Raw genomic sequence first — 24,809 nt, 5'->3', positions numbered from 1 at the left:
TGAGGGGGTGGACATATGAGGAGAGGTTGAGTAGTGTGGGACTCTACTCATTGGAGTTCAGAAGAATGAGAGGCGATCTTATTGAAACATATAAGATTGTGAAGGGGCTTGATCGGGAGGATGTGGTGAGGATGTTCCCAATGAAGGGTGAAACTAGAACTAGGGGGCATAATCTTAGAATAAGGGGCTGCTCTTTCAAAACTGAGATGAGGAGAAACTTCTTCACTCAGAGGGTGGTAGGTCTGTGGAATTTGCTGCCCCAGAAAGCTGTGGAAGCTACATCATTAAATAAATTTAAAACAGAAATAGACAGTTTCTTAGAAATAAAGGGAATTGGGGTTACGGGGAGAGGGCAGGAAATTGGACATGAGTCTATGTTCGGAACGGTCATGGCCCTGTGGGTAACGGAGCGGGCCCAGGGGCCATGTAGCCTGGTTCTGCTCCTACTTCTTGTGTTCTAATTATGTGTTAGATTTCAGGAGATGGTTCTATTCCTGTTCCTGGCTGGGGTGGAGATCACCTTTTACAGAAGGTAAGTACTGTAGAAAATCTAGGGACAGAGATCTCCTGGATGAGTTTCGATCGCCTAGATGGGTCGGAGAGGAATTTCCCAGATTTATTTCTCCCAAATTGGCCATTGGGTTTTTTACCTGGTTTTTCGCCTCTCCCAGGAGATCACATGGGTTCGGGTGGATGCAGAGTGATAGTAGATTTGAAGTTAGGATCAGGTCAGCCATGATCTTATTGAATGGTGGATCAGGCTCGAGGGGCCGATTGGCCTACTCCTGCTCCTATTTCTTATGTTCTTATGTTCTTATGGTACAACATGGGTCTCAGTGTGATGCTGTGTATGGGTACAGTATGTGTCTCAGTGTGATGCTGTGTATGGCTAAAGTATTGGTCAAAGTGTGATGCTGTGAATGGGTACAGTATGGGTCAAAGTGTGATGCTGTGTAGTGCTACTGTATGGGTCACAGTGTGAAGCTGTGTATGGGTAAAGTATTGGTCACTGTGTGATGCTGTGTATGTTTACAGTATAGGTGTCAGTGTGATGCTCTGTATGGGTACAGTATGGGTCTCAGTGTGATGCTGTATGGGTACAGTATGGGTCTCAGTGTGATGGTGTGTATGGGTACAATATGCGTCTCAGTGTGATGCTGTGAATGGGTACAGTATGGGTCACAGTGTGATGGTGTATATGGGTACAGTAATGGTCTCAGTGTGATGCTGTAGGGGTAGAGTATGGGCCTCAGTGTGATGCTGTGTATGGGTACAGTATGGGTCTCAGTGTGATGCTGTGTATGGGTACAGTATGGGTCTCAGTGTGATGCTGTGTATGGGTACAGTATGGGTCTCAGTGTGATGCTGTTTATGGGAACAGTATCGGTCTCAGTGTGACGCTGTGTATGGGTACAGTATGGATCTCACTTTGATGCTGTGTATGGGTACAGTATGGGTCTAGGTGTGATGATGTATGGGTACAGTATGTCGGTTATTTCCCTGATATCTGGAACAAAGGACTCATAACGCCCATATACAAAAGTGGGGACAAAATCGACCCAAACAACTATCGAGGCATCTGTGTAAACAGTAACCTGGGGAAGGTATTCTGTAGCATCATAAACAAAAGACTTATAAACTTCCTTGAGGAGCACAATGTCTTGAGTAAAAGCCAAATTGGATTCCTGCCAAACTATAGAACATCCGATCATATCTTCACCCTACAGACCCTAATTGACAAACACGTTCACCATAACAAAAGCAAAATCTACGCATGCTTTGTAGATTTCCAGAAGGCTTTCGACTCCATCTGGCATGACGGTTTATTCCTGAAACTTATCGAAAGTGGGGTAGGAGGGAAAACATATGATGTAATTAAATCAATGTATACAAACAACAAATGTGCAGTTAAAATTGGAGACAAACAAACAAAATACTTCCCACAGGGGCGGGGGGTGACGCAGGGCTCGCCAATCTCACCGACACTCTTTAATATTTACATAAATGGATTGGCAAAACTACTTGAACAATCTACAGCACCCGGCCTCACCCTATATGAATCCAAGGTTAAATTTCTCCTCTATGCAGACGACCTGGTTCTGCTGTCACCTACTAAAGAGGGGCTACGGCAAAACCTGGACCTGCTGGAGTCGTACTGCCAGACTTGGGCCCTGACAATAAATCCCCAAAAAACCAAAGTCCTTGTGTTCCAGCAAAGATCCAAACATCAGGGACCCAAAATAAATTTCACAGTAGGAACAACCAAAATTGAACAAACCACTAACTACACATACTTGGGCTTAAAAATCAGTTCTACGGGAAACTTCAAACTGGCTGTGAATGAACTGAAAGAGAAAGCAAGAAGGGCTTTCTATGCCATCAAAAAATCAATCCAAATAGAAATCCCAATTAGCATTTGGCTCAAAATTTTCAAATCAGTAATTGAACCAATTGCACTCTATGGCAGTGAGGTATGGGGACCGCTAACTCAACAAGAATTTGCAAAATGGGACAAACACCCAATTGAGATCCTACATGCAGAATTCTGTAAAAGTATCCTCCGGACTCAAAGGAAAACAGTAAACAATGCATGCAGGGCGGAACTAGGCCAATATCCATTAATAATCACTATCCAAAAAAGAGCCACCAAATTTTGGAATCACCTACAAATGAGCAATCCCCAATGCTATCACTACGACGCCCTGAAATGCCAAGAGCTGACCATAAAGAAGAATACCCTCAGTCAACTAGTCCTGGGACTCAGTGAAGTAACTACTAACAATACTAACAATAACCAGCCCCAGGACAGTGACAGGGTAACACAAAGAATTCGACCCAACACAATCGTCGCTAAGCAAAAGGAAAAATACCTGACATATTGGGCAGAAACAACAAAAACCCAAAGCAAACTCAATTGCTACTTGGCCCTAAACAGACAATACAACATAGCTGATTACCTGACCATGGTAAAGGATAACAAACTGAGAAGAACCTTGACAAGGTACAGACTTAGCGAACATAGCCTAGCGATCGAAAAAGGCAGACACAGGCAGACCAGGCTGCCAAGAGAGGACAGGATATGCTCTCACTGCAGTCAGGGAGTGGTGGAGACAGAGATGCACTTCCTCACAGCTTGTGGAAAATATCAGGGCATCAGGGAGAATTTCTACCAAAAATTCTCACAAATATGCCCTGATTTCAGAAATCTGAATGACAACCAAAAACTCCCATTCCTACTGGGAGAGGAGAGAAGCTGTGTAACACTGGCGGCACACTATGTTACAGCTTGCCATGAACAGAGGGACAACCAGTAAACTAAGAAAAGAATATATATAAACAATGCGAATGTATATTTATACACTCAGGGATATACCTGTTTATACACTGTATGAATAGAACTGCGTTTATGTGCTAAACCATAAATGTATTTTGATGCTTTGGCAACATAAGATGTAACTTATCATGCCAATAAAGCGATTTGAATTGTGAATTGTGAATGTGTCTCAGTGTGATGCTGTGTATGGGTACATTATGGGTCTCAGTGTGATTCTGTGTATGGGTACAGTGTGTGCCTCAGTGTGATGCTGTATGGGTACAATATGGGTCTCCGTGTGATCATGTGTATGGGTACATTATGGGTCTCAGTGTGATGCTCTATGGGTACAGTATGGGTCTCAGTGTGATGCTGTGGATGGTTACAATATGTATCTCAGTGTGATGCTGTGTATGTGTACAGTATGGGTCTCAGTATGATGCTGTATGGGTACAGTATGGGTCTCAGTGAGATGCTGTGTATGGATACAGTATGGGTCTCAGTGTGATGCTGTGTATGAGTACAGTTTGTGTCACAGTGTGATGCTGTGTATGGGTACAGTATGGGTCTCAGTGAAATGCTGTGTATGGATACAGTATGTGTCCCAGTGTGATACTTTTTGCGGGTACAGTATGGGTCTCAGTGTGACGCTGTATGGGTACAGTATGGGTCTCAGTGTGATTCTGTATGGGTACAGTATGGGTCACAGTGTGATGCTGTAGGGGTACAGTATGGGTCTCAGTGTGATGGTGTGTATGGGTACAGTATGGGTCACAGTGTGATGCTGTGAATGGATACAGTATGGGTCACAGTGTGATGGTGTGTATGGGTACAGTAATGGTCTCAGTGTGATGCTCTATGGGTACAGTATGGGTCTCAGCGTGAGGCTGTGTATGGGTATACTATGGGTCTCAGTGTGATGCTGTGCATGGGTACAGCATGGGTCTCAGTGTGATGCTGTTTATGGGTACAGTATGGGTCTCATTGTGATGCTTTGTATGGTTAGAGTATGGGTCTCTGTGTGATTCTGTGTATGGGTACAGTATGAGTCTCAGTTTGATTCTGTGTATGGGTGCAGTATCGGTCTCAGTGTGGTGCTGTGTATGAGTGCAGTATGGGGCTCAGTGTGATGCTTTGAATGGGTATTGTATGTTTCTCAATGTGATGCTGTGTATGTGTACAGTATGGGTCTCAGTGCGAACCAGTGTGGGTACATTATGTGTGTCAGTGTGATGCTGTGTATGGGTACAGTATGTTTCTCAGTGTGATGCTGTGTATGGGTACTGTATGGGTCTCAGTTTGATGCTCTGTATGGGTACGGTATGGGTCTCAGTGTGATGCTGTATGGGTATATTATGTGCCTCAGTGTGATGTTGTATGGGTACATTATGGGTCTCAGTGTGATTCTGTGTATGGGCACAGTATGGGTCTCAGTGTGATGCTGTGTATGGGCACAGTATGGGCCTCAGAGTGATGCTGTATATGGGTACAGTATGTTTCTCAATGTGATGCTGTGTATGTGTACAGTATGGGTCTCAGTGCGAAACAATGTGGGTACGGTATGTGTCTCAGTGTGATGCTGTGTATGGGTACAGTATTTCTCAATGTGATGCTGTGTATGTGTACAGTAGGGGTCTCACTGTAATCATGTTAATGGGTACAATATGGGTCTCAGTGTAATGCTTTATGGGTACAGTACGGGTCTCAGTGTGATGCTGTATATGTGCACAGTATGGGTCTCAGTGTGATGCTGTGTATGTGTACAGTATCAGCTTCAGTATGATGCTATGTATGGGTACAGCATGGGTCTCAGTACGATGCTGTGTATGGGTACAGTATGGGTCTCAGTTCAATGCTGTGTATGGATACAGTATGGGTCTCAGTGTGATGCCGTGTATGGGTGCAGTATGGGTCTCAGTGTGATGATGTATGGGTACAATATGGGTCTCAGTTTGATGCTGTGTATGGGTGCAATATGGGTCTCAGTGTGATGCTGTGTATGGATACAGTATGGGTCTCAGTGTGATGCTGTGTATGAGTACAGTTTGTGTCACAGTGTGATGCTGTGTATGGGTACAGTATGGGTCTCAGTGAAATGCTGTGTATGGATACAGTATGTGTCCCAGTGTGATACTTTTTGCGGGTACAATATGGGTCTCAGTGTGACGCTGTATGGGTACAGTATGGGTCTCAGTGTGATTCTGTATGGGTACAGTATGGGTCACAGTGTGATGCTGTAGGGGTACAGTATGGGTCTCAGTGTGATGGTGTGTATGGGTACAGTATGGGTCACAGTGTGATGCTGTAGGGGTACAGTATGGGTCTCAGTGTGATGGTGTGTATGGGTACAGTATGGGTCACAGTATGATGCTGTGAATGGATACAGTATGGGTCACAGTGTGATGGTGTGTATGGGTACAGTAATGGTCTCAGTGTGATGCTCTATGGGTACAGTATGGGTCTCAGCGTGAGGCTGTGTATGGGTATACTATGGGTCTCAGTGTGATGCTGTGCATGGGTACAGCATGGGTCTCAGTGTGATGCTGTTTATGGGTACAGTATGGGTCTCATTGTGATGCTTTGTATGGTTAGAGTATGGGTCTCTGTGTGATTCTGTGTATGGGTACAGTATGAGTCTCAGTTTGATTCTGTGTATGGGTGCAGTATCGGTCTCAGTGTGGTGCTGTGTATGAGTGCAGTATGGGGCTCAGTGTGATGCTTTGAATGGGTATTGTATGTTTCTCAATGTGATGCTGTGTATGTGTACAGTATGGGTCTCAGTGCGAACCAGTGTGGGTACATTATGTGTGTCAGTGTGATGCTGTGTATGGGTACAGTATGTTTCTCAGTGTGATGCTGTGTATGGGTACTGTATGGGTCTCAGTTTGATGCTCTGTATGGGTACGGTATGGGTCTCAGTGTGATGCTGTATGGGTATATTATGTGCCTCAGTGTGATGTTGTATGGGTACATTATGGGTCTCAGTGTGATTCTGTGTATGGGCACAGTATGGGTCTCAGTGTGATGCTGTGTATGGGCACAGTATGGGCCTCAGAGTGATGCTGTATATGGGTATAGTATGTTTCTCAATGTGATGCTGTGTATGTGTACAGTATGGGTCTCAGTGCGAAACAATGTGGGTACGGTATGTGTCTCAGTGTGATGCTGTGTATGGGTACAGTATTTCTCAATGTGATGCTGTGTATGTGTACAGTAGGGGTCTCACTGTAATCATGTTAATGGGTACAATATGGGTCTCAGTGTAATGCTTTATGGGTACAGTACGGGTCTCAGTGTGATGCTGTATATGTGCACAGTATGGGTCTCAGTGTGATGCTGTGTATGTGTACAGTATCAGCCTCAGTATGATGCTATGTATGGGTACAGCATGGGTCTCAGTACGATGCTGTGTATGGGTACAGTATGGGTCTCAGTTCAATGCTGTGTATGGATACAGTATGGGTCTCAGTGTGATGCCGTGTATGGGTGCAGTATGGGTCTCAGTGTGATGCTGTATGGGTACAATATGGGTCTCAGTTTGATGCTGTGTATGGGTGCAATATGGGTCTCAGTGTGATGCTGTGTATGGATACAGTATGGGTCTCAGTGTGATGCTTTATGGGTACAGTATGGGTCTCAGTGTGATGCTGTGTATGGGTACAGTATGGGTCTCAGTGCGATGCTGTATTTGGGTACAGTATGGGTCTCAGTTTGATGCTGTTTATAGGTACAGTATCGGTCTCAGTGTGATGCTGTGTATGGGTACAGTATTTCTCAATGTGATGCTGTGTATGTGTACAGTAGGGGTCTCACTGAGATCATGTTAATGGGTACAATATGGGTCTCAGTGTAATGCTTTATGGGTACAGTACGGGTCTCAGTGTGATGCTGTATATGTGCACATTATTGGTCTCAGTGTGATGCTGTGTATGTGTACAGTATGGGCCTCAGTATGATGCTATGTATGGGTACAGTATGGGTCTCAGTACGATGCTATTTATGGGTACAGTATGGGTCTCAGTGCGATGCTGTGTATGGATACAGTATGGGTCTCAGTGTGATGCTTTATGGGTACAGTATGGGTCTCAGTGTGATGCTGTGTATGGGTACAGTATGGGTCTCAGTGCGATGCTGTATTTGGGTACAGTATGGGTCTCAGTTTGATGCTTTTTATAGGTACAGTATCGGTCTCAGTGTGATGCTGTGTATGGGTACAGTATTGGTCACTTTTTGATGCTGTGTATGGGTACAGTATGGGTCTCAGTATGATGGTGTGTATGGGTACTGTATGGGTCTCAGTGTGATGCTTTGTATGGTTAGAGTATGGGTCTCATTGTGATGCTGTGTATGGGTACGATATGCGTCTCAGTGCGAAGCAGTATGGGTACAATATGGGTCTCAGTGTGATTCTGTGTATGGGCACATTATGGGTCTCAGTGTGATCATGTGTATGTGTACAGTATGGGTCTCAGTGTGATGCTCTGTATGGGTACAGTATGGGTCTCAGTGTGATGCTCTGTATGGGTACAGTATGGGTCTCAGTGTGCTGCTCTGCATGGGTACAGTATGGGTCTCAGTGTGATGCTGTGTATGGGTACAGTATGGGTCTCAGTGTGATGCTGTATGGGTACAATATGGGTCTCAGTGTGATTCTCTGTATGGGCACATTATGGGTCTCAGTGTGATCATGTGTATGAGTACAGTATGGGTCTCAGTGTGATGCTCTGTATGGGCACAGTATGGGTCTCAGTGTGATGCTCTGTATGGGCACAGTATGGGTCTCAGTGATGCTCTATGTGTACAGTATGGGTCTCAGTTTGAATCTGTGTATGGGTACAGTATGGGTCTCAGTCTGATGCTGTGTATGGTACAGTATGGGTCTCAGTGTGATTCTCTGTATGGGCACATTATGGGTCTCAGTGTGATCATGTGTATGAGTACAGTATGGGTCTCAGTGTGATGCTCTGTATGGGCACAGTATGGGTCTCAGTGTGATGCTCTGTATGGGTACAGTATGGGTCTCAGTGTGATGCTCTGTATGGGTACAGTATGGGTCTCTGTGATGCTCTATGTGTACAGTATGGGTCTCAGTTTGAATCTGTGTATGGGTACAGTATGGGTCTCAGTCTGATGCTGTGTATGGTACAGTATGGGTCTCAGTGTGATGCTCTGTATGGGTACAGTATGGGTCTCAGTGTGATGCTCTGTATGGGTACAGTATGGGTCTCAGTGTGATGCTCTGTATGGGTACAGTATGGGTCTCAGTGTGATGCTGTGTATGGGTACAGTATGGGTCTCAGTGTGATGTTCTGTATGGGTACAGTATGGGTCTCACTGTGAATCTGTGTATGGGTACAGTATGGGTCTCAGTCTGATGCTGTGTATGGTACAGTATGGGTCTCAGTGTGATGCTTTTTATAGGTACAGTATGGGCCTCAGAGTGATGCTGTATATGGGTAGAGTATGGTTCTCAGTGTGATGCTGTGCATGGGTACAGTATGGGTCTCAGTGCGAAGCAGTGTGGGTACAGTATGGGCCTCAGAGTGATGCTGTATATGGGTATAGTATGTTTCTCAATATGATGCTGTGTTGTGTTTCCCCATTTCATGATGACTTTTGTAAAGTATAATATGCCTGTATCTATGTTAGCCAGTAATGTATTGTTATGATTTGTTTTTCCCTCCCATGTAGCCTCTCATTTGCTTGCATTTGATTTGGTTTTCCATATGCAATAAAATTCCATTTTGATTCATTAAACTTGGTCTTTCAGAGTCTTCTCTGCATTGTAGTTCCTGCACCTGAGACCAGTGTCTAGAATCTAAGGGGCGAGTGGGTCGAACCACTCAGGGTTTTACTGTGCAAAAGAGAGAGAGAGGGCTCTAGCGAGAGAAACCTCTGCGACCTCGGAGAGAAAACCCCTTACAGTATGGGTCTCAGTGTGATGCTGTACGGGTACAGTATGGGACTCAGTGTGATGCTGTATGGTACTGACGTAAGAAAACTACTAGGTACTTGGTCTTAGCGTTAAACAAAGCTTTAATCAACTGTTTTACAACATGGAGATCTAGTTGTGTCATTCACTAGTTCCTGTTGAGATTGTCCTACGCAAGCTGGGCCCGTGCCCGAGTATTTATACTCTCCCTGGACAGTGCCACTTGCAGGCCGCTCAGTTGATTCATGTCATTCTTCCCGCATGAAGGATTGGTAGTCTGGCGACTTCCTTTTATCGGATTAATCGGAATACGAATAGACGCAGTCGTTTGGATCGCCGTTTGTGGCTGGAAGGCACGTCAGCTCAGACCAAGTCTTGGTCCCTGGGTCGCTTGGTTCGTACCGGCGGGCTGGCAGAGCCCGTGTCACCTTGATCGACCTGAAGGGGACAGGGAAGATCGTGACTTTGGGTGCGGGCCCATACAGCAATACACTGAGACCCATACTGTACCCATACAGCATCACACTGAGGCCCATACGGTACCCATACAGCAATACACTGAGAGCCATACTGTACACATACAGCATCACACTGAGGCCCATACTGTACCCATACAGCATCACACTGAGGCCCATACTGTACCCATACAGCATCAAACTGAGACCCATACTGTACCCATACAGCATCACACTGAGACCCATACTGTACCCATACAGCATCACACTGAGGCCCATACGGCACCCATACAGCATCACACTGAGACCCATACTGTACCCATACAGCATCACACTGAGACCCATACTGTACACATACAGCATCACACTGAGACCCATACTGTACCCATACACAGCATCACACTGAGACCCATACTGTACCCATACACAGCATCACACTGAGACACATACTGTACCATACACTGCATCACACTGAGACCATACTGTACACATACAGCATCACACTGAGACCCATACTGTACACATACAGCATCACACTGAGACCCATACTGTACCCATACAGCATCACACTGAGGCCCATACGGCACCCATACAGCATCACACTGAGACCCATACTGTACCCATACAGCATCACACTGAGACCCATACTGTACCCATACAGCATCACACTGAGACCCATACTGTACCCATACAGCATCACACTGAGACCCATACTGTACCCATACACAGCATCACACTGAGACCCATACTGTACCCATACAGCATCACACTGAGACCCATACTGTACACATACAGCATCACACTGAGACCCATACTGTACCCATACACAGCATCACACTGAGACACATACTGTACACATACAGCATCACACTGAGACCATACTGTACACATACAGCATCACACTGAGACCCATACTGTACCCATACACAGCATCACACTGAGACCCATACTGTACCCATACAGGCTTCATCCTGCTCAGTAGTCGGTGATTGACCGGCGTCCTGGCTTCGGGTGGTCATCCCCCGGGAGCACTCTGTTCCCCGGGTTGATCCGACGGAGTAGCTGGCACATCCCTTGATGTCCCGGGTAGGGCGTCATCCTCGGAGGAGCGCAGAGTATCAGCGTCATTAATACGGATCCCTCTATCGATTGGGTCCGTGGAACCGGTTGGGCAGGGAGCCAGATCCCGAAGTGAAACTGTGGACTCCCGGCTATCAGGGTACCGCACGTGCGCGTACATGGGATTGACATCCGTTAGTTCCACTTCGTCGACAAGGGGATCACTCTTGCAGAATCGGACGAATCTTCGGAGCAGCACGGGGCCAGGAGCTGCCAACCATGATGGTAGGGACATCTCGTGAGTAGAGCAGGGCTGGAACCCGAAGAATCGTTCATGAGGAGTAACATTGGTGGATGTAGGAAGGAGAGACCTGATGGAATGCAACGCGTCAGGGAGCATAGTTTCCCACTGCTGGTCTGATAGGTTGTGTGACCTCAGTGCAAGACGAACAGCATTCCAAATGATAGCGTTGTATCTCTCAACCTGTCTGTTTCCAATAGGATGATACGGTGTTGTTTTACTTGTGGCGATTCCCTGTTGGGAAAGAAAGCTTTTGAGTTCGCTTGAAATGAAGGAGGGACCCCGATCAGAGTGGATGAAATTGGCCATACCGCAAAGGGAAAAGACCTGATTGAGGCATTTGAACACTGTGGAAGTAAGCATATTGGGACAGGGGAAAGCAAAGGGAAAGCGTGAATATTTGTCCACCACAGTAAGCAAGTAGGTGTTTCGCGTTGAAGAAGGCAGTGGCCCGTTAAAGTCAATGCTGAGTCGCTGCATAGGCTGTGTAGCGTGTATGAGCGAGCCATCCGATGGACGGAAGAATTGCGGTTTTAATTCCGCGCAAATTCTACAAGTGGAGCATATTCTTTTCACATCTTCCGTAGAAAATGGGAGATTTTTAGATCGCACAAAGTGTAACATACGGGTAACGCCAGGATGGGATAAGTCAGTATGACGATCCGCAAGAGTCGAAGTTGACATGGAAGAGCAGAATGCACGCGTGAGGTTATCCGGCGCCACATTATCTTTGCCGGGTCGATAATGTATGGTGTAGCCAAAGGCGGCCAATTCCATTCTCCAGAGCTGTATCTTGTTATTCTTGACCTTAGTGCGTTTCCGGTTATCCAGCATAAAGGCCACGGAGCGCTGATCAGTTATAAGCGTGAAATGGCGACGAGCGAGAAAATGACTCCATTCACGTACTCCTTTGATGATAGCCGTAGCCTCCTTCTCGACAGGAGGATAATGGAACTCACTACCCTGCACAGTTCTGGACAGAAATGCAACGGGTCGACCACCTTGATTCAAGATAGCCGAGATCGCCACCTCTGATGCATCGCACTCGACCAGGAAAGGGAGATTTTCTTCGATGGAATGAAGCATGGCTTTTTCCAGTTGTTGCTTGAGGAGGTCAAAAGCTGAAATAGCCGTTGCCTCCAACGGAAATGACTTTGTGTGAAGCAGGGGCTGGATCTTGTCGGAAAAGTGGGGTATCCACTTCGCATAATAGGCGAACATGCCGAGGGCCCGACGAAGAGAGCCGAGATTCGTAGGAGGAGTGAGCTCCTGAAGCAGACGAAGTCGCTCCGGATCCGGTTTGATGACACCATTGCCCACCCAGTAGCCAAGGATGTTGACTGATGGTACTGATTTCACGGATTTGGACCTATTTAAGGTTGAGTTGCGATGACGGAGAACATCAAGAAATTTCTGGAGGTTGGCATCGTGCTCCTTCTGGTCATGACCAGCAATGGTGATATTATCCAGATATGGAAAAGTGTCCGTTAAGTTCTCCTGTTTGACTAGGCTGTCCATTGCCCGTTGAAAGACGGCCACCCCATTGGTGACCCCAAATGGAAGGTGACAAAACTGGTAAAGCCGACCGTTGGCCTCAAAGGCCGTATACTTCTTGTCAGAGTCCTTTAACGGCACTTGATGATATGCGCTCTTTAAGTCAAAAGTTGAAAATACCCTGCAGTTGGCAAGGTTCTTGACCATGTCATCGATGCGTGGTAGTGGGTAGGCATGCAGGTCGATATACTGGTTAATAGTTTGCGAGTAATTGATGCAAAGATGTTTCTTGTGTGGCTTCAGAGGATTTTTAACAACGACGACTTGAGTCCGCCAGGAAGATGAACATGGCTCAATGATACCGTCTGCTAGAAGGCAAGAGATTTCTGCCTCGATAAAGGATAGATCATCCTGACTGAAACATCGTGATTTAGTGACTATGGGCTTACATCGGGGGGAAAGATTGGCAAACAAGGAGGGCTTGTCGAGCGAAGCCGCCGAAAGCGCACAAAACAGTACTTTGGAAATAGTAAGCTCCGGCTTTGACCCTCCAAACTCGAAAGTGAGTCTTTTGTGGTGCTTCTGGAAATTCTGTCCCAGAAGCACATCACTGCATAGGTTTTTGAGCACCCCAAGCTGGGTGGAAAAATAAGTGCGGCCATTGAGAATAAGGTCGACAAGAAAAAAGCCAGAAGAGTTGGTGGTCAGTGTCATCAGAACCATTGCAGTTTCCCTGTCCGAGGGGTAAATATGCAGCTTTAACTTACTGACAGCCTGCTCACTGATGAAGCTGTCAGAGCTACATAATCAATGAGTGCACTCAAAATGTGTCCATTTACCGAAACCTTCGTAGCTGCATGGGACAGGCTTTGGGGAAAAACAACTATGATGGGATGAGGGGCAGTTTTACACTTGACAGCTGTAACATTAGTAGTGGCTCTTGGGGAAGGAGCAGTTTTATAGATAGCAGCTGTAACCCTAGGAGAGGCTCTTGACTGACATACTTTAGAAAAGTCACCTTTCTTACTGCAATAATTGCAGGTTGCATTTCGAGAAGGACAAAATTTCCTATAGTGAAATGCACCTCCACAGAAGAAACACTTCTTTTTAGATTGCCAAGATGCCGCTAGGGTAGGGTCATCATAAGCTAGGATAGAGTCGTCATCAGTGAGGGCTTCCACCTGAGGCTTATCGGAGGAGTCACTAAAAGTAATAGCAGCAGTCCATGCACGTGGTAAAAGATAGGCATCTGCATTTTTTTTGCAAAGTCCAGAGAATATGCCTGGTCATAGGCAGCTTGTAACCCAAGGGTTTTATTCTCCAACAGATGCTGGCGAATGAAGGAAGACGCAATTTCATTAATAAAAGAATCACAAATTAATTCCTCCTGGTACTGCTCAGCTGAGATAGCTTTGAGATTCCAGTCTTTGCTGAGCCTGCGAAGCTTTTGAAGGAATTCGTCAAGTGATACCTCGGGTTGTTGTCGAGTTGTGGTCAGTAAGTGCCGAGCAAAAATTTCATTTGGGGCCTTTACATATAGTTGCTGCAGTATTTGGATAGTGGAGTCATAGTCTACACAGTCTTCAATATAATCAAACACATGAGGAGATACATAATTGGCAAGCATTTGTAACTCATCAGGAACATTCTCACCACAAGCCCCGAGGAAGTTGCTGAAGGTACAAAACCAATGTTTCCATACCTTAGCAGTTGTAGGTGAATTCGGGTCCAGGTCAAGATGGGCGGGTCTGAGTAGTTTCGCCATGATGGATTGCTTACTACGTCTGGTTCCCTTCTACACATTAGAGACATAGCCGTCTGTTCCCAAAATCACTTGGAGCGTGGAGCAAGTTTCAGTTGATTAAATTGACGTAAGAAATCTACTAGGCATTTGTTCTAAGTGTTAAACAAAGCTTTAATCAACTGTTTTACAACATGGAGGTCTAGTTGTGTCCTTCACTAGTTCCTGTTAAGAATGTCCTGCGCAAGCTGGGCCCATGCCCGAGTATTTATACTCTTCCTGGACAGCGCCGCCCGCAGGCTGCTCAGTTGATTCATGTCATTCTTCCCGCATGAAGGATTGGTCGTCCGGCAACTTCCTTTTATCGGATGAATCGGACTACGAATAGACAACACAAAATGGCCCTCAGTGTGATGCTGTTTGAGTACATTATGGGTCTCAGTGTCATGCTGTATGAGTACAGTATGGGTCTCAGTGTGATGCTGTATGGGTACAGTATGGGCCTCAGTGTGATGCTGTATGGGTACATTATGGGTCTCAGTGTGATGCTGTATGGGTACAGTATGGCTCTCAGTGAGATGCTGTATAGGTACAGTATGAGTCACAGTGTGATGCTGTGTATGGGTACAGTATGGATCTCAGTGTAATGCTGTATGGGTACATTATGGGCCTCAGTGTGATGCTGTGTATGGGGAGAGTATGGGCCTCAGTGTGATGCTCTATGGGTACATTATGGTTCTCAGTGTGATGCTGTATGGGTACAGTATGTCTCTCAGTATGATGCTGTATAGGTACAGTATGAGTCACAGTGTGATGCTGTGTATGGGTACAGTATGGATCTCAGTGTGATGCTGTGCATGGGGACAGTATGGGTCTCAGTGTGATGCAGTGTATGGGTACAGTATGGGCCTCAGTGTGATGCTGTGTATGGGTGCAGTATGGGTCTCAGTGTGATGCTGTGTATGGGTACAGTATGGGTCTCAGTGTGATGCTGTATGGGTACAGTATGTGTCTTTGTGTGATGTTGTGTATGGGAACAGTATGGGTCTCAGTGAGATGCTGTATGGGTACAGTATGGGTCTCAGTGTGATGCTGTATGGGTACAGTATGGGCCTCAGTGTGAAGCTGTATGGGTACAGTATGGGCCTCAGTGTGATGCTGTATGGGTACAGTATGGTTCTCAGTGTGATGCTGTATGGGTACACTATGGGTCTCAGTGTGATGCTGTGTATGGGGACAGTATGGGTCTCAGTGTGATGCTGTGTGGGTACACTATGGGTCTCAGTGTGATGCTGTGTATGGGTACAGTATGGGTCTCAGTGTGATGCTCTCTATGGGTACAGTATGGGCCTCAGTGTGATGCTGTATGGGTACAGTATGGTTCTCAGTGTGATGCTGTATGGGTACACTATGGGTCTCAGTGTGATGCTCTGTATGGGTACAGTATGGGCCTCAGTGTGATGCTGTATATGTACACTATGGGTCTCAGTGTGATGCTGTATGGGTACTGTAAGGGTCTCAGTGTGATCCTCTGTATGGTTACAGTATGGGTCTCAGTGTGATGCTGTATGGGTACAGTATAGGTCTCAGTTTGATGCTGTATGTTTACAGTATGGGTCTCAGTGTGATGCTGTGTATGGGTACAGTATGGGTTTCAGTGTGATGTTGTGTATGGGTACAGTATGGGTCTCAATGTGATGCTGTGTATGGGTACAGTATGGATCTCAGTGTGATGCTGTGTATGGTGTAAGGGGTGGTGTTTGGGGCCAGCTTCGCCTCTGACTTATGAGTGCTTCGAATCGCTCTCACTCCCTTGGTTCTAGACCCTGGACTTAATTGGGGGCTGTGATGAAATTGCAGCAGACAACTGAATTTTGGTGAAAGAACTTTCATCTTTATTTTAGAAAGAAAATACACAACACAACAATCTTAACACTCTAAATTGGGGGTACACTTCGGAATATACAAGGGAAAATAACAATAGACAGAATACTTCACCCCTCCCAACCCCATTTCACTAGCTAAGTTGGGCTCCACAGGACCAGGGATAATGCTCACCAAAACGACTTCTTTTGACAGTTGTAGAGGTTCGCGATTTCGGGGTTCTCTGATGTGGCAGTTGGGGCCTGCCATACCCCAAATGCATTAGAGGACTTCACCTGCGATGCTGGTCAGTCTTCGCGTGTCCGCTGATGCGGTCGGGTGCGTATTGGATCTATCAGGTGAGTACCCAATTTCTTTTGGCTAGAAGTAGGGTTTAGAGTCTTTTCAGTAAAATCTTACCCAGGGGTAAGTCAGGATAGTTTGTAGAGTGGAAAAACTTGCGGATCTTCAGTTTCTTCCAAGTTGGTTTCTTGTTGGTCGCGGTGGCCCAATATTACCCGATTGCTGGTAATATTTTTGGTTGTTTGTTTCGTTGGGCCCTGGTCTGCCGCGATGGTGTGTTACTTCTTCAAGAGGGAGAACTGCTTCAAGATGGACTTCTTGATCCCGATGTTGGTGGGTCTCTTCTGGGTCGACGAATCTTCTTACTCAAACTTGAACTCGAACTAACTTCCTCTTGGACTGGTTTCTTGAACTCCTTTCTTGAAAACTCTGTAGAGAGAGAGAACTGCTTGAACTGCTTCTTGATGATTTCCTTGATGAACTCCCCTCGATGAACGAACTGCTTTCTTGTAAAAACAGGCCTCCAATTATACTAAATGAGGCCTGCTAATCTATGTGCCAAATCAGTCCTGGCTTATTGTTAGATTTTGGGCGGGCTCATTAATATTGATCTGTTCAATTGTTTAACTGGTTTCGGGATCGTTCCATCGCTTACTTAAGTTGTTTAAGAACGTGTGAAGTGGTTTCAGGATGGTCCCATCGGTTGTTAAACTCTTGTTTAATTGTCAGTTTTGTCCTTAGTCTTTGAGTTTCCTGTGGGGCCTTGAGATTCTTTGTTGGGTGTTGGCATGTCTTGTATTATGCATGTTTTTGGATGGTTCTGTAATTTGGGCAGGAACTGCTCTTCCGTAGGTCTATTGTCAGAATGTAAAATTGTCTGATAGTGACTGAGACAGTTTAGATAGTCCACAGACAGCATGGTTAGTCCCAATACCCAAAACTGTCCATTTACAGAGGCCAATCCCAATTCCTTTTGTTGCAGCCTTTTTCCTTCCACAGGCTCAAACATGCTTTTAAAAATAAAACCAAAATCCTGGAGTCTTTGATTTTAAATCTCCCTTAGGCCCAATATTCTTATACCATTCTGACATGGTTTATTAACAGTCCAAAAATCCCTTCTTTAGGGTAATCTTCTTGGTTTTGGGGGATCTGCTGACTTTTGAGAATCTTACATTCCCCCCTGTGATACTATATTCGCTGGAGTATCATACTGGGTGAGCAAAATTTCTGATCCCCGAGAGCCAACCTTCCCCTGCATATTACCTATCTAAAACCTCAAAACACTTACATTCCCCTTCTAGGTGTAGTGTCCAAAATATATACAAGGTACGAAAATTCGGTTACATTCACATCCAAGCACGGAGGGGGTCCAACACCTCTGCACCACTTGGAAAAATATAGCACACACATAGAAAAAAAAGAATACCACGTAGACACAAGAACTTTATTTTTAATAATGGTTAAGGTTTGTTTTATATTTGGTCATAGACTTTATTTTGATGCTTGCCCCATGCTCTCTCATGTTGAGATCGGAGCATTCTGTTCCTCCCCTTGCACTTTGTGCACAGTAAGTAGAAAACTATACGGAGCTGGCAGACCACTAAAATGTGGGAAGCCATTCTGATCCAAGAAGGGACCTCTATATTTTCAAAAATATCCCACCAGGGTGGAACTACGATATCCAAGATCTTGGCCCCTATCTCGACTGTCTTCTGTTTTAATGTATAGAAATGTTTTTGTGATAGAACAACTACTTTTAGTAGGGCGGTAAAATGTTCGGGTAGAGGGAGAATTTCATAGCCGAAATGTGCAACATAATTTTGCAGGTTGGTGATGTTTTCCCTGACAGTGAGGTGAACAGTTGGGGGTTCAGGAATGGGGACATTCTGTTCCTGGGCCACTTGAACTTCTGCCTCGGGTTTAAAGCACAAACTGCTGTCACTTACCGGACACCAGATGTGCTGTCCATGGTAGTGGGGTAGTCGGGTAGTGGGGCGCACTTGTGGTGACACAATATGTCCCACCCGCTATAAATGCTACCTGTGGGGGAACATGGCCTTGTGCCATTACCTCCATGGTCTGTGAGTCTGCCACAGCTGCAGGCTGATGATCTCTATCTTTAAAACGGTTCACCCTTGCTGGCCGTTCCTCTTTCTCGGTTTTAAACAGTTTACACTGGTTAATGTGGCTAGCAGCCTGCCAGTGAACCTGTTTTAAAGTCTCGTCCGCTGCCCCGAACGGGCCTTCTATGGACTCCCCAGGACGGCTTTAAGGACAGAATCCTGGGCTTGGACCTGCTTTAGGTCCAGGGCCTTTAAAGCTACCCCCTGTGTGCCTCCCTTGTCCCGGATTGTGGCTACCAGACCTGCTCTACAGGGAACCCAGAACTCTCCTTCCCTGGCCCCCTGCTTGGCCACCTTGTCAGTCTTTTGGTTACCCTCCCACGTGGTATGGAAGTATCCTAAATCTATGGCCAAAGGTTTGGACATTTCCCCAGCCTGCTCGTTTCCCTGTGAATCCCATTATGCTAAATGGGACCTTGTTAGACCTGGGTGAATTGGTCGGGTCTTCCGAATGGACCTCCGTGCTGGAAGATCCACTGTGCACCAAATATCTCCCCTGCACCGTCTCCACCCCCATCTTAACACATGGCCTGCCCCCCTCATCGTATTCAAGGGGACACAAGTCGACAGGCTGCGCTGGTTCTAGTCATCGGTCTGGGTTGTGTGAGGCAGATGGGGTTAAAGCACCCGTGGCTGTGGCTACCTTCCCTGGGCCATTTAATAAAACTCGGAGTGCAGCTACTAATGAATCAACTGTGGGGAGAGATCGGTGTCTCTGTTTTTGGGGAGTTCTTTCCTATGTTATCCTTCCATGGATTCCTACAGTCCCTTCTCCAATGCCCATTCTTCCCGCACCCGAAACAGTTACGCTTCGTATCGGAAGGGTTACCCCCTTCCTGGTACCACTCTTTCTTACTCTGGCTAGGTTTTATTTCATATACTTCTCCTTTTGGTGGGTGCTCTTCTATCCCCCTACCGTTCCGGTAGGCCAGGGTCAGTTGTCTGACCACTGTCTCCTCGGTGACCCGGGGGTCTTTCGGGTCAAACCAAAGCTCAGCCTTAGCTCTGATCCGCGGCACGATGTTTGCCACCAGGCTTCGGAGCCAGTGGGCCAGCTCGTTCTGGTTCATGGTGAGGCCTGTTGAGAACTCAATTACAGGCACTCCTCCCAGATAGCAGCGTACCCGTCCTGCCCTTTCTTGCTCTCCGCAGAAAGGGACTGGTACAATTTGCCATCCAGGGAGAAAAGGAGCATTTTGGCCATCTCAGAGTCATCGCACTCTTTAATGCCTGCTACCTGTTCCACTTCCATGAAGTGGACCGAGGGGTCTCACTTTTGGGTGAGTTTGTTCAGGTGGCTTATCATAGCCCTAAGCTGTTGGGTACCGTGGGGAGACATGAATTGGCTTTCAAGGAGTCCTTGACCTCCACCTCACATACAGCACCCATATAGTATGGGTCTCAGTGTGAGGCTGTGTATGGGTACAGTATGGGTCTCAGTGTGAGGCTGTGTATGGGTACAGTATGGGTCTCAGTGTGAGGCTGTGTATGGGTACAGTATGGGTCTCAGTGTGAGGCTGTGTATGGGTACAGTATGGGTCTCAGTGTGATGCTGCATGGGTACAGTATGGGTCTCAGTTTGATGCTGTGTATGGGTACAGTATGGGTCTCAGTGTGATGCTGTGTATGGGTACAGTATGGGTCTCAGTGTGATGCTGTGTATAGTAAAGTATGGGTCTCAGTGAGATCCTGTGTATGGGTACAGTATGGGTCTCAGTGTGAGGCTGTATGGGTAGAGTATGGGTCTCAGTGTGATGCTGTGTATGGTTACAGTATGGGTCTCAGTTTTATGCTGTGTATGGGTTCAGTATGGGTCTCAGTGTGATGCTGTGTATGGGTACAGTATGGGTCTCAGTGTGATGCTGTATGGGTACAGTATGGGTCTCAGTTTTATGCTGTGTATGGGTTCAGTATGGGTCTCAATGTGATGCTGTGTATGGGTACAGTATGGGTCTCAGTGTGATGCTGTGTATGGGTACAGTATGGGTCTCAGTGTGATGCTGTGTATGGGTACAGTATGGGTCTCAGTGTGATGCTGTGTATGGGTTCAGTATGTGTCTCAGTGTGATGCTGTGTCTGGGTACAGTATGGGTCTCAGTGTGATGCTGTGTATGGGTTCAGTATGGGTCTCAATGTGATGCTGTGTATGGGTACAGTATGGGTCTCAGTGTGATGCTGTGTATGGGTACAGTATGGGTCTCATTGTGATGCTGTGTCTGGGTACAGTATGGGTCTCAGTGTGATGGTGTGTATGGGTACAGTATGGGTCTCAGTGTGATGCTGTGTATGGGTTCAGTATGGGTCTCAGTGTGATGCTGTGTAAGTGTACAGTATGGGTCTCAGTGAGATGCTGTATGGGTACAGTATGGGCTTCAGTGTGATGCTGTGTATGGGTACAGTATGGGTCTCAGTGTGATGCTGTGTATGCGTACAGTATGGGTCTCAGTTTTATGCTGTGTATGGGTTCAGTATGGGTCTCATTGTGATGTTGTGTATGGGTACAGTATGGGTCTCAGTGTGATGCTGTGTATGGGTACAGTATGGGTCTCATTGTGATGTTGTGTATGGGTACAGTATGGGTCTCAGTGTGATGCTGTGTATGGGTACAGTATGGGTCTCAGTGTGATGCTGTGTATGGGTACAGTATGGGTCTCAGTGTGATGCTGTGTATGGGTACAGTATGGGTCTCAGTGTGATGCTGTGTATGGGTACAGTATGGGTCTCAGTGAGATGCTGTATGGGTACAGTATGGGTCTCAGTAAGATGCTGTATGGGTACAGTATGGGTCTCAGTGTGATGCTGTATGGGTACATTATGGGTCTCAGTGAGATGCTGTATGGGTACAGTATGGGTCTCGGTGTGATGCTGTGTATGGGTGCAGTATGGGTCTCAGTGTGATGCTGTATGAGTACAGTATGGGTCTCGGAGTGATGCTGTGTATGGGTACAGTTTGGGTCCCAGTGTGATGCTGTATGGGTACAGTATGGGTCTCAGTGTGATGCTGATTGGGTACAGTATGTGTCTCAGTGTGATGCTGTGCATGGGAACAGTATGGGTCTCACGGTGATGCTGTATGGGTACAGTATGGGTCTCAGTGTGATGCTGTATGGGTACCGTATGTGTCTCAGTGTGATCCACTGTATGGGTACAGTATGGGTCTCAGTGTGATGCTGTGTATGGGTACAGTATGTGTCTCAGTGAGATGCTGTATGGGTACAGTATGTGTCTCAGTGAGATGCTGTATGGGTACAGTATGGGTCTCAGTGAGATGCTGTATGGGTACATTATGGGTCTCAGTGAGATGCTGTATGGGTACAGTATGTGGGACAGTGTGATGCTGTGTATGGGTACATTATGGGTCTTAGTTGTGATGCTGTATGGGTACAGTATGGGTCTCAGTGTGATGCTGTGTATGTGTACAGTATGGGTCTCGGTGTGATGCTGTGTATGGGTGCAGTATGGGTCTCAGTGTGATGCTGTATGGGTACAGTGTGTGTCTCAGTGAAATGCTGTGTATGGGTACAGTACGGGCCTCAGTGTGATGCTGTGTATGGGTAAATTATGGGTCTCAATGTGATGATGAATGTGTATCGTATGGGTCTCAGTGTGATGCTGTGTATGGGTAAAGTATGGGTCTCAGTATAATGCTGTATGGGTCTCAGTGTGATGCTGTGTATGGATACAGTATGTGTCTCAGTGTGATGCTGTATGGGTACATTATGGGTCTCAGTGTGATGCCATGTATGGGTACAGTATGGGTTTCAGTGTGATGCTGTATGGGTACTGTAATTAAATCTGTTTGTCTTGATCCTGTATTCGTTTTGCACTCATGTATATTACCCTCCCCCACTTTGTATAGTTTCACTTCCTCTTTCCCGACTAACCTGGGAGGTTCCAGGTCTTGGCTCTTGGCTCCGCCCCTGACTTCTCTTGCATAAAGATCCCAGGATCTGTATGACTCATTCCTGTGAACCAGTTGGCGTGTTCAGATGTTAGCTCTGATCTTAGTGATTAAAAGCCAACTTGTTTAAGTCTATAACTTCTAGTTTTGTGGTTATTGAAGGCCCATCAATTTTAATCACTAAAGAATACTAGGATGGATCGACTCCTAAAACCAGAGCGTCTGGACTTGGATCCACATTCTGCTGAAGCATCAAATCAATTTGGACACTGGCTCAAATGCTTCGAACTCTTCGCAGGGGCCTCATCCGCTAGCGAGGTAGATAAACTGAGTCTACTGACTACTCGCGTAAGTCATCGGATTTATTCGTTCATCCGGGACGCCACCTCTTACACGGAGGCCATCACTATCCTGAAGGCCCAATACCAGAGGCCGGTAAACGAAGTGTACGCCAAACATCTGCTGGCTACACGCAGGCAGCGACCAGAGGAATCAATGGACGATTTCTTACAGGGCCTAAAGGACCTGGTACGGGACTGTAACTGCAAGGCCGTGACGGCCAACGCGTACTCTGACGAATTGGTCCGCGATTCCTTCATCACGGGCCTCAAATCGAATTATATCCGGCAGAGACTGCTGGAGAAGGAGGTCCTGGACTTAAAAAAGGCAGTGGCCACTGCACGATCGCTGGACGTGGCCCAGAGAAACTCTGACTCTTATTCTTCCAGCCATGCAGCCCTCACCGCCTCGTGCGCGCCGAGGGGGCCGCCATCTTGGAATCAGCCATCTTCCCCATCCAGGCCTCAGACCAGCTCTACGCCGCCGGAGTCCCCGCACAGAAGTTCACCCAGGAGTCCTACTACAGCGGCAATGTCTCGAGGCCCGAAATGCTACTTCTGCGGCCAGGCCAAGCACCCCAGAAAACGATGCCCAGCGAAGGACGCTACATGCTTCAAATGTAAGAAAAAGGGGCATTTTAGCAAAGTCTGCAGGGGGAATCCGATTTCCAACTCCGTCACCGTCTCGTGCGTGCTGTGCGGGCCGCCATCTTGGGATCCGCCATCTTTTCCCGACTCAACGGCCGCCCAGGGCCCAACAGTGGCTTCGATCACGGTGGATCAATCCAGGCCACACCCGTTGACAAAATCCATGATGGACATACAGGTAAACGGGAATTTAACGAAATGTTTAATTGACTGTGGGAGTACCGAGAGTTTTATCCACCCTAGCCTGGTACGGCGGCACTCATTAACGGTAACCCTTACACGGAGCAGAATTGCTATGGCTGCTAAGCCCCACACTTCGGACATTTTGGGCTACTGTGTGGTAACACTGACTGTAAAAGGCACGGACTACAAGGATTTTAAACTCCTCGTGATGCCAGAACTCTGTGTTAATGTAATCTTGGGCCTGGACATCCAGTGCCACCACGAAAGTGTCACGCTAGCATATGGCGGGTCCCAGCCGCCACTCACAGTCTGTGGCCTATCAACCTTAAAAATCAGCCCGCCCTCTTTATTCGCTAAACTCGCTCCGAACTGTAGGCCCATAGCGACCAAAAGTAGACGGTACAGTCTGGAAGACAGACACTTTATCAAGGCGGAAGTGGACAGACTCCTGCGGGAAGGAATTATTGAATGCAGTACCAACCCGTGGCGTGCCCAAGTAGTCATAGTTAAAAATAGCGAAAAGAAACGGATGGTAATTGACTACAGCCAGACTGTTAATATTTATACCCAGCTGGACGCCTACCCTTTACCCCGCATATCAGAAATGGTCAACCAGATTGCGCAATACCGAGTCTTCTCGACTATCGACCTCAAATCCGCGTATCACCAGCTCCCCATTAGAATGGAGGACCGCCCATACACCGCCTTCGAGGTGAACGGGCGCCTCTACCATTTTCTCAGAGTGCCCTTCGGGGTAACAAGTGGGGTCTCGGTCTTCCAACATGAGATGGACCGCATGGTTGACGAGAATAAACTACAAGCTACCTACCCCTATCTGGACAATGTCACTATCTGCGGGCACAACCAGCAAGACCACGATCTAAATCTTGCGAGATTTTTAAAAACTGCCCTAAAGCTGAATCTAACCTACAACGAAGACAAATGTGTCTTCAACACAACCCGTCTCTGTATCCTCAGCTGTGTGGTGGAAGATGGGGTAATTGGACCGGACCCTGACCGATTACGCCCCCTAAAGGAACTGCCCCTGCCACACAATCCCAAAGCCTTAAAAAGGTGCCTGGGATTTTTTTCGTATTATGCCCAATGGGTGCCCAATTACTCTGATAAGGCCCGACCGCTCATTAAATCGATGTC

This window comes from Somniosus microcephalus, chromosome 3 (assembly GCF_052327205.1).
Source record: "Somniosus microcephalus isolate GS21.2 chromosome 3, FLI_Smic_1.0, whole genome shotgun sequence".
Taxonomy (NCBI): Eukaryota; Metazoa; Chordata; class Chondrichthyes; order Squaliformes; family Somniosidae; genus Somniosus; species Somniosus microcephalus.
The sequence above is the reverse complement of the archived record's forward strand: the minus strand, read 5'-3'. Positions refer to the sequence as shown.